Source organism: Nanorana parkeri, unplaced genomic scaffold (assembly GCF_000935625.1).
Source record: "Nanorana parkeri isolate BGI_ZX_2015 unplaced genomic scaffold, ASM93562v1 scaffold49, whole genome shotgun sequence".
Taxonomy (NCBI): domain Eukaryota; kingdom Metazoa; phylum Chordata; class Amphibia; order Anura; family Dicroglossidae; genus Nanorana; species Nanorana parkeri.
Genome location: NW_017306317.1, coordinates 1897425 through 1908270, shown reverse-complemented (window position 1 = coordinate 1908270; position 10846 = coordinate 1897425). Strand labels below are relative to the sequence as shown.

General features: G+C 40.7%; 1 protein-coding gene across 1 annotated transcript in view; it reads left to right on the top strand.

The window, feature by feature from the left end:
* Window positions 1-10554, top strand: part of RNF152 (ring finger protein 152) — an 18236-nt gene extending 7682 nt beyond the window's left edge. The window contains exons 2-3 of the transcript XR_001942212.1: window positions 4456-4463; window positions 10545-10554. The gene's annotated coding sequence lies outside the window, so the exon portion shown is untranslated. The remainder of the gene's footprint in view (window positions 1-4455; window positions 4464-10544) is intronic.
* Window positions 10555-10846: the final 292 nt, after the last annotated feature.

Below are 10846 nucleotides of genomic sequence, written 5' to 3'. Positions count from 1 at the left end.
GTATAAAAGATATCTGTGTATCATTGTACATTTTATATTATTTTCTAAAATTGTGTTAGAGCTACTAAGGATGGCTATATTTCCTTTAAATAGTAGATAACTCTTTTTCACACTTTTGTGGTTAAGTATGATTAAGGTTTGTCCGGGCAAGGCTTCCCGTAAACTGCTGGATTAATGCTGCATTTTACATTCTTTCAGCGATTACATGAAAATACTATTATGTAGTTTAAGCTTTCATACGTGTTCACCTTGTCCAGAAGATTTAGCACACCATTGAAGTTTGATGAGAAATGTAAATACAATGTTAAAGATGTTGACATTTTGTTTTATTTATATTTATTTATAAAAAATAAGAACTGTTGTTTGAATGTTGGGTTTCTAAACAAAATCCTCCTATATTTACTATGCAGAATATTAAGCTCAAATTGTATTAGTATTATAAATATTTTCCGTCTTTCTACTATACTGACTCTAATCTTTATGAATTAATTATGTTCCTAAAAAAATTGGAATCTCCATTAAAACCTACTTTGATTTTTTGTTGCAACAACGTCATAAAAAGATTAGCTGTCTGTGTGTATGTAAAGACATTTTACCTGAGGAGCAGTAATTTCTTTCTTCAGTTAGTACAACCTTATAGTGGATAAACATAGGGAGCAACATACCCGTACTGTTATTCGATGTGAAGGCATGAAACTTAAAAATAATTCTCAAAATATTGAAGAGAATTAGAAACCATGCTAATGAACTACAAACATAGAGTGGATCATGAGGTCAAAAGTACTAGCAAAGTTATATTTTTTTCAAGTGGAAATGCAGCTAAAATGGCTTATTTTGGACAGAATTGGGAATGGATAGATCCACTGGCATTTTTTTTTATTGCCCCAGTTGGGGAGATGTCCCCTTTTTTCTGCCTTAATGACAACATTTATAATAGGAGAGGACAGGGGGGGGGCTGACAACACACGGGCAATGCGAGATTATGGGGCCCCTTTTGCTCCGCCCATATACAGGCCACCCCCACAATCCCCACCCATCTCCAAGGCCCACCCAAATATACATTCTTGTGTTGCAGAAGTTGCAGAAGTTATGCTGTTGCAGAAGTTATTTCTCCTCACTATTTTCAAAATAGCCGATCTATTCACTAAAAAATGGATTGCTGGGGAATTGGTAGAAGAATTTGAAATCTACACCAATATAGGGGATTTGGATAGTGAGCTAATTGGCAGAATTTTTATTAGCTTTCCTCCTCATATTCTCATGAACATTTCTGCCTCTGTGCTGTGCAAGCAATGTGTCTTATCTCCCCTCCCCCTCCAGACAGTGTATTGTGGGTAAAGGCAGGGCTGGTGTTTACTGATCATGATACAATGGGTGACAGGGAGTGGGGCAGCTGATTACAGTCTGATACACCGGGTGTCCGACTGATTTTCATGTGGATAAAATTTAGAATTTTTAGGCTTCAGGCCTAATAAAATCTTCTTTAAAAAAAATTAAGAAAGCCTGCAATTTGAGAATAAAAACTGTGCACATGTATACATCATCACTGCACATGTAGATTACCACAATAAATACAAATCGCTTAAAAAGGTGAAAATGGACTTTAAACTAAACAAAATAAAACAAACATGACTGGCTCTCTAACAAATAAAGCGCCCATGCACAAAGCCAAATGGTATACCAAAATGCCCTGTATTCTATGTTGTTGCAAGAAAGAAGGCAGGTTTTGTACTGGTACATACCATTGGAATCGCTATTTCAAGCATTGCTCCCCCCTACTTCATGGACCATTAGCTCTCCCTGAGTAGCGGTGTATCTCTACCTGTACCCCAATAGAGGACTACAATTCCCAGCAATATATTATACAGCAATTCAGAATGGCAACTAGCTATAGAGGACTACAAATCCCAGCAATACATTATACAACAGTGCAGAATACTACCAGCTTTAGAGGACTACAAATCCCAGCAATACATTTCACAGCATTGAATGCCATAAGCTATAGAGGTCTATGAATTCCAGCAATACAGAATAGTATATGAATTTGCAACATACTCTGTGCTGCCGCTCTGCTCTGGGGTGCCGGCCTGGTGTCTTGGATGGAGGGTCCGAACAGAGGCAGATGCAGAAAGTCTCAGCAGGGGCAATGCAAACGGTCTAAGTAGGGGCAGATGCAGAGGGCCTAACGGAGCAGATGTGGAGGACCAGCAGGGGCAGATTTGGAGGATCAGCAGGGGCAAATGTGGAGGATCAGCAGGGGCAGATGTGGAGGATCAGCAGGGGCAGATGCGGAGAATCAGAGGGCCAGATGTGGAGGGTCAGCAGGGCCAGATGTGGAGGGTCAGCAGGGGCAGATGTGGACGATAAGCAAGGGCAGATGCAGAGAATCAGAGGGGCAGATGAGGAGCATCAGAGGGGCAGATGAGGAGCATCAGAGGGGCAGATGTGGAGCATCAGCGGGGCAAAAGCGGAGGATCAGAGGGGCAAAAGTGGAGGATCAGAGGTGCAGATGTGGAGGATGAGATGTGGAGGATCAGAGGGGCAGATGCGGAGGAATAGAGGGGCAGATGCAAAGCATTATAGGGGCAGATGCGATTGCTGGTCGTGGAATGCTATGCAGACATCCCAACTCTCCCGGACGCTCCGGGAGTCTCCCGCTATTAGATAGCGCCTCCCGGCCGCCCGGAGAGAAACACTTCCTCCCGGAAAGGTTTAATCTGCTGGATCGAACATTAAACCTTTCCCTGCGGGTTTTTTTTTCTGACATCGGGAGCCGCGGCCCGACCGTCAGTCAGAAAAAAAAAAAGGCATACGAATGCATAGCTAGATTCCTATTGGCTATTGCACTTTGCAATAGCAAACTAGCTAATGCACCCGCCCACTGCTGCTGTAATCAGCAGAGGGGGACCTGAATTTTTCTATCAGGTCCTCTTCTGGTGATTGAAAGCAGCAGAGGGCGGGGGCAATAGCTAGTTTGCTATTGGCTATTGCAAAGTGCAATGGCCAATAGAAATCTAGCTATGCATTCGTATACCTTTTTTTTTTTATTCTGACGACTGCAACTGTCAGAATACTGAAAAAAAAAAGCCTGCAGATAGAAAAGAAGCCGGGACCGAATCTCACTTTCACTTTCCCGTACAGCACTTCTCTGCCAAACCCCCCTCCCTCTCACCTCACGCAACTGTAGGAGACATCCATGCACAGAGATCATGACACTCGTCCGCAGCTGCGGCTGTCAGATGAGGCTGTGTAAACCGACGGCAGGGTCTGGTAGGCACGGACACATGCTGTGGGGCTGGAAGCAGGTGAAAAGAGAGCTGGAGGGGAAGGGGAGGGACGGTGACGGGCCCCATCCTGGCCGCAGGCCCTCGGTCCGTGCCCAAATGGTCAGTCTGCCCCTGGGAGAGGAAGTAAGGAAAAAGGTTATGGAAGCTCTATCCTCCCCCCTTTCTGCCAAATAAAGGTGTTTTTATTGCAGTTGGTTTCTTATTGTAAAGATGTCCTCTTTAAACTGCAATGCAGATTTACGGTCATCACAGGCCCAGGTAATGCATGCAATCTTACCCAATGACTTTACATTCAAGGAATTTTAAATAAGAAACTATATTCTACATTATTATAACTTCTAGCAAAGCTCTTTCTGTTTCATGCTTTTGCTGCTTCTACTTGGCAGGATTATGTTTCAGGCCCCAGTAGCTGCAGTAGGGGGATGTTTGTTGATACATTTACACAGAGAGTAATACAAGCAGTGGAAGAATGAGATGCAGTGTTAAATTTGATCATGGGGGATCACAGAGGGACTACACAGGTAAGATGACATTAGCCCAACTAACCTTATCTCGATAGCCTGCATAGTGAAGGCAAATTGTGAGTGAGGTTGTTGAATGATAACTTTCTTTTTGAATATCTTGATGAATTATAATGCGTCCATTACCACATTACCGCTGTTAGTTGGAAAAAAAGTAAAAATAAAATGTAAAAAAGGTATGAAAAGTATGTTTCCAAAATGATTGAAACATTTTAACTGTGAAGATCAAATCCGTGTTTACCAAGAAGCAACTTGCATTGGAATGACATTTAAATTATACATTGACGTGCTGCATCAAAACATGCACCTAAATAATTGAACATTCCTGCTGTATAACTGTACTCTTATAGCACGGCTTTCACACATTAAAAATGGTTATGTTTTACCTTTAAAGCTAGAAATATCTTTCATGCAACTACAAAATACATACAAATAAACATTATAAATTATTCAAAAGTAGTAATCTAAAATGCTTACTTAGCTACTAAAGATTTTTGAAACGGCTCACAACACATAACACATATGTTTGAAATAGGTAACTCATTTTAAAACAGTCAATGTTGAAATTAGCTTTGGAACTGGAGACTAATTAAAGGGTAACTTACATTACTTTGAATGACGTTTTTATTATTAAGTCTTTAGGATAGTTTAAAAGGTGATATTGAGCAGTGTATCATGCAAAAGGTAACCCTTTCATGACCAGAGATCACTGATGCCTTGATGCTCAGGCCAGGTTTATTAGCATTAGCAAGTGTTGGTTAACTTAAGAATAGCTCTATGACTAATTTTCACACTTAAATCTGGACATAAAAGGTTTTTCATTTGGTTTCAATAAAAACTCTGCTCTGTTTTGTTTATTTCATAGATTTTTTCCACTTTAAATGCTGAACTCCTTGAAAACCAGGGCTGCCAGAGATTGAAAACTATGCAGTGGCACAAAGTGTTGTAAATGTTAAAACTCAAGTCATAGTCTACAGTGGTTCACATTTAAACAAATAAAAGGTAAAAATATAAATAACTTTTTTTATTTACATATATAAGAGATGGAAAATAGGGTAACAAATATATACAGGGAAACAGTGACTCTGTTCACACACATGTGCAGTCAAACTGAACTATCTACACCCTGCCTTAACTATCTAGCAAACCAACATTCATCTACCCACTCAGTTAAAGATTGAATTAACTTAAATTGCATTTACACCCTAACAATTACCTTCTTTTGTTTGCTCCCTTTTGCTCTGTTAAATATACCACATAAAACATTGTGTTATATCTGTTCGATAAGTGCCAAAAAAATACCTTTTGAACCATCTGCTGTGTCTTCACTTCTTGTTCCCATGCATCCCCTCATTTCCTGTGTAGTCAGTTCAGAGCCTTTCAACTCCTTTGTTCAGGCCAGCTCAGGAACACTCTTGGACATTGACATTGACATTTAAATTGCATTTAAATACAAGTCTAAACTCAGTTTAGTAGATATTTGGTTGGGGAAAAGGAAGGTGTGGTAAATAATTTAGATAATATGAAGGAGGGTCCCCTGTTATTCAATGTTTTGAAAAAGTACAAAATATTAATCCGAGATACAGTTATATCTCATGAATCTCCCATTTCTCTTTGAACGGATGCAATTACAGCAGTGGGATCATCATTTTCCATCTTGAAAGTTGGTTTCCTAAATGAGGACACACTCCACCGTGAGTTGAATCCACTTTAAATTCTATTTGACTGTTTTTTTCATTCATTTTTCCTTCTTTGCTTCCTTTTTTTATACAACATATGCCCATTTCAAGTTTACAGAGCTCTGTTGTCACTTTTTCTCCCTTTCATTAAATATGGGCTAATTTTTGCCATCTATTTGGAGATCCTAAAAACATATGAAATTATATATATTTCTGATACCAGATTTTTTCTGTCTATTTTGAATACGTAAGGCATTCAAACGGTGTGTCTCTACATTGTTTTTCCATAAGCTATTGTTTAAAATGTTACTAGCGGAATGCAGCCATATACATGTGTGTGTGTTTTTTGATACAATCTTTGATATGTTTTGCTATACATATATATATTTTTTAGTATTTCTACAAATGAATAAATATATATTTTTATAAATATCTACTTTATATTTCTTTGAAGGAATGGTGGGATCCCACTTTTGGGGAGTTTTGTACTTTTTCTAAACTTAGTTTAACTGAAACTGCAAAAACCTTTAAGGTAATATACTTATATTTTCCACAAAATTCACAGAATGAAACTATGGCCAAGACTTTACAATATGATGGCTTTTGGAAGCTGGATTGTTGACGAATTTGGTATTTGAGGTGCTGTATGACATTTGAACCTGTCACACCTAATTCTTCTGCACACTGATCCACTGGCACTGCCAAGGTCACAGAAAAAAGGTATAGAAGCAACAGGACTAGAGAAGGTCCTTAGCATTACACTTACACTAAAATGTCAGTCAATGTAAAAAGTTATTTATCCTCTTCATTGACAACACAGCTTATAAGTACGCAAAGTTCTGTATCCTATTTGCCAGGGAAAATCATCATTATCATACCATTTTTCAGTGACGTGCAGTAAGGTCCGTGCTAGGTGAGGCATTTCCCCTGCCTTCTCCAACCGCGCCCCCCAGCCGGCCAACGCCAAGCTATGTGTGGAGGAGGGAGGGAGAAGGGAGGAGACAGGGAGGAGCCTCCCTGTCCCTCACTTGCTCAACACTTGTGAGGCATCAAGTTAGATGTCCTCAGTGGGGGGTTTTTTGTTTGTTTTTTTTGCTTGGACCAGTAGTGCATTGCCATTGGTCCAAACCATCCACAGAGCTCAAGCCTCTAACACCAGGTAGAGGCTGTTGTAGCTCTGGCCTCACCATGTTAGGTTACACAAAGAAGTGGGGAAGGCCGCTGCTGTGTAACCTAACTAGCTGTCAAAAGCCAGATGCAGCGCTGCCTGTAATTAACAGGCAGCACTCCGTCCATGAGAGGTTACACAGCGAGCAGGCTTTCACTGCTGTGTAACCTGTTAGAAGCCAGTCTGAATGGAGAAAAAGCTGTCAGCTTCAGACTTGAAGCTGACATCTTTTTCTTCCATAATACTAGATGAGGCTCTTCCTCACCTGCTTCCCCTGACCGCACGTCCCTGCCATTTTTTCACTCCCCCTGTCCTATCTCTTCTCACTGACGATGCATTCTTTCCAGGGTCATTTTACAACTTCCAGGAAAATGAGAAGAAGCAGCTTGGTGATTTTCAATCAACCAATGTAAAACAGTTTTATATCTCACCTTCCACAATGTTGTGGAGGAGTTAAATAAGAGCAAGTTACTTTCTCCTGACTAGGAAAGTATACCATCCACTGGAGGGTGTTGTGCAGGCACAGCCGTTCCTGCACTCACGGCACCCTCCAAGCTGCCTGTACCCAGAATAGACTGCAGGTACCACCATTAGTATGGTGTATTTTAGGTAAATGTATTTATTACCGGTATTTATATAGTGCAGACAATTTACGCAGCCCTTTACATGCTGGATATTCACATCAGCCCCTGCCCTTGCGGAGATTACAATCTAAGGTCTCTATCTCACATGTATACATACAGGGCCAATTTAGACTGGAGCAAATTAAACTTCCAGCATGTCTTTAGAATGTGGGAGGAAACCAGGGTACCTGAAGGAAACCCACGCAAGCATAGGAAGAACCTGTATCGCTACTTTGCAGATAGCAATCTGTCTGGGATTTAAACCAGGACCCCTAATGCGACAAGGTAGAAGTGCTAATCACTACGCCACTGTGCTGCCCACCGGAGTCACATTTGGCTCCTGAATGCCATCTGAAAATGCTAGTTGCCTGTCTGTCTTTGGCTTCAATCCTTTCTGAGTCAGTGACCCCGAACAGCCATGCAGGCAATGAGGTTAGAGTCAACATGGGGCTCCTGATCTCCATTATGGAGTTTTGAAATCATTGTTTCACCAAGAAAACAGTCACATGTCCATAAAATGACAAGTTCAACTCTCTTAATTTCTCTCTTGTTTCTAGTTAGCTCCATTAGTTGTTTTCAGTTCAGTTCCTTGATAATCTTGGTGGGGATATTCTAATTGTGAGTTTCAGGACTCGTCCTGTTCCTGATAGGACATGTCAGACGAACAGATCTTGGTCATGTGTGATTGCATTTTTTCCTGCTAAAAGCATGCATGGATGTGTGTGACAGATCTCTGTCTTATTGATGCCCAGATCCTCTGCTAAGGCTGTTTTTCCATCAGCTTAACATATAGTGAGGGGGCTGGTCACTCCATCGTGGAAGATAACTAGATCTGTGCTTTTATGTTGCTTCATGATGCTTTTATGATTTGATTTTTTTTCTAAAAAGTATATATTTCTAGGGCCTGCAATACGTTTTTGTCTTTTAATACCTGGGCTGAATGATGCTGTCTTATTTTCGGAACCTGTGATACATTGCAGTGCTACAGAAAAAATAAATTTTTCAAACAAGCAAATGAAGGCTGTAAGGTATAAAAATGATATATCTTTCATTTAAAGTGGTTCATTAATAAGTGTGAAGCGACAGAAACGGAGATCACTTTATGTAAACCTTAGCCCCAAAGCAACATGCCAGTTATTCACTCAGTGATAAAGCACCACCTAGCAGTGATATCTGCAACCAAATATTATGTGAAAGCATTCCAGTATCTTACATCAACCATTTTGTTTGCCATACACAGTTGTTTTAATGTCTGTTATAGTGTATATATAGCATAAATATAGGCAACAAAAAACAAAACACAGCAAATAGGAATTATATCACGGACCTTGTAGAGAACCGAGTAGTTGAGGAGGCCTCCTTTGCAACTCTTGTCCCAGACCCCTGAGAGTGGTGACAGGGAGTTAGAGGACAGAGAGCAGCACCAGTGCCAAAGGTTGCAGGGCACTGTGCCTGGGTGAGTCCTAAGCTGGTCTCCAAGAAAGCAGGAAGCATGTGTAGATGCAGCTGGGAAGAGCACCAGGAACACAGCTGGAGCAGGACGAATTCAGGAGGGCCAGGGTCAACACCGATCGGGCAGCGAAGTACAAGGCGGCAGGCAGACGAGTAGTCGAGGAGCAAGCAGAGTTTAGAGGCAGCAGCAGTCAGACGTAGTCAAGGAGGTCCTGGTCAGGCAGCACAACACTGTAACAGGCAGAGGCACAGGAACACACACACACGAGCTGAAAGACCATTCAGCAATGATCCATAGGACTGACAAGTTTAAATAGGGCCATCTATTCAGAGAAGCCCCATCACTTCCTGTACGCCACGTTAGCACGTTTCCGCGCACACGTTCGTTGAGCGCGCATGCGCAATAGCACGCGTTTCCCGCAAATGCGGAAGACAGGCTTACGCACATGCACAGAAGCACCCGCATGGCCAGTTATAGTATTACAAATTATTTTTCTGTTTGATTTCCAGAATGAAACTATTCAGAAATGGTGACTGACTAGATACATACATGTCCTGATTCTTGAAAGATCAGATAGGTCTGCAATCAACAAATTAAAACATGATGTATCAGCCATTCTCTTGATTTAATCATCACTAATATATTGTCTTCGTCATGTCATAAATGTGAAACAACTTTCCATTCTGGGCTAATGTGTACCTTATTTTGGCATTTTTCTTTAAAAATAATCAATACAAAATATGACCCTTAAAACTAAATGGCTCTATTTCCAATTTAATAAAGTGCACACACATTTTTAAGCAATCTGTCAGTTTCAATCAAGCAGGAGAATAAAAAAAAATAGCTATCAAAAGCAACCAGTGATATGTTTGCATCATCATAAAATTCCTTTAGCCTCAGGTCTTTCAAAACTATGCTTTGGTTTAATGCAATCAAATAGTCTGAACAATGAGAACTCTATTAAAATAGCTGCATGTTAAGTGCAAGTAATGACGAGATTTTTGTTTTAGCCACACATGCTCTGTGCCCCTGCTGACACTAACGTTCTTTCAACAGTATTTTTCCATGCTTTTTTTGCCAGGATGTAAGTAAAATACTTGCTTATTTCTTTTCATTTGGTATTAAATTATCTGCTATCTGCAGAAAAAACCCAAATAAATAAATTGAGCTTCTGATTTCTCGATTGTGCAAAGTGAAAGGATAGATATCTGAGGTGACTATAAGGTGGCCATATATGGCCCATTATGAGCAAGTAATATAGCAGATTAGAGCATCACTTGGGTTGGTCTGACTATCATGTAACAGTCTTCCAGCCTCAAAAATAGTAAAAGGGAGTGTGGCTGGGTAAGTACAGATGCCCAGTGGGTGGGCACAAATTATTATGTGGCAACTTTTTCACTGGTTTGCTGTTGCTAAAAATTCTAATTGAATTCATTTGTGTAAGCATTTGGGGAAAATATTTTTTCCCCAAATGGCTCCATAGTCCTTAGAGCACAGTTACTGGCCACTGCAGCAGTCTCATTAGACTTTGCTATGCCAGATGGCAGGGTTTAGTCATGGGTGAGTCAGGTCCCAGCAACAAAATTAACATTTGTTGAGTGATAAAGGTGGTAGTAGACATTTTGCGGTGTAGACATTTTACTGCTTAAGCAGTACATTTAGTTTCCTGCTTTATAATGAAGCACAGGTTCACTTTAAGCAATACAATCTTGTCTTGGACCTGTCCAATCCTGTGACTAGACAATGGAGGATGAGCAGCACATTGATGAAGACATCACCACACACCCTCTGCCTCTTTCTTTAGGCCTCCCAGGCATGATGACAATAGGGACAATTTTATTAGCAGCTATGGCAAGAGGGATTGATGATGTGCTGCTTTGGTGCACTTGGCTCTCCCTCATTAACACCCACTGACAAAAGCATGCTGGGAGAGCAGACTTTTATAGGGAGGGGATTGGTAATTGTTTTACCTGACCAGGTGGGTTCACTTTGATGCCTGTGTGAACTTGTCCATAACTTCACCCTTTGGGCAGTTGGCGAACATGCAAGGTTCACAGGGAACCCAACTTGGTAGTTAATGCAAACCTCATCCCTAATTATATTATATATTAAATG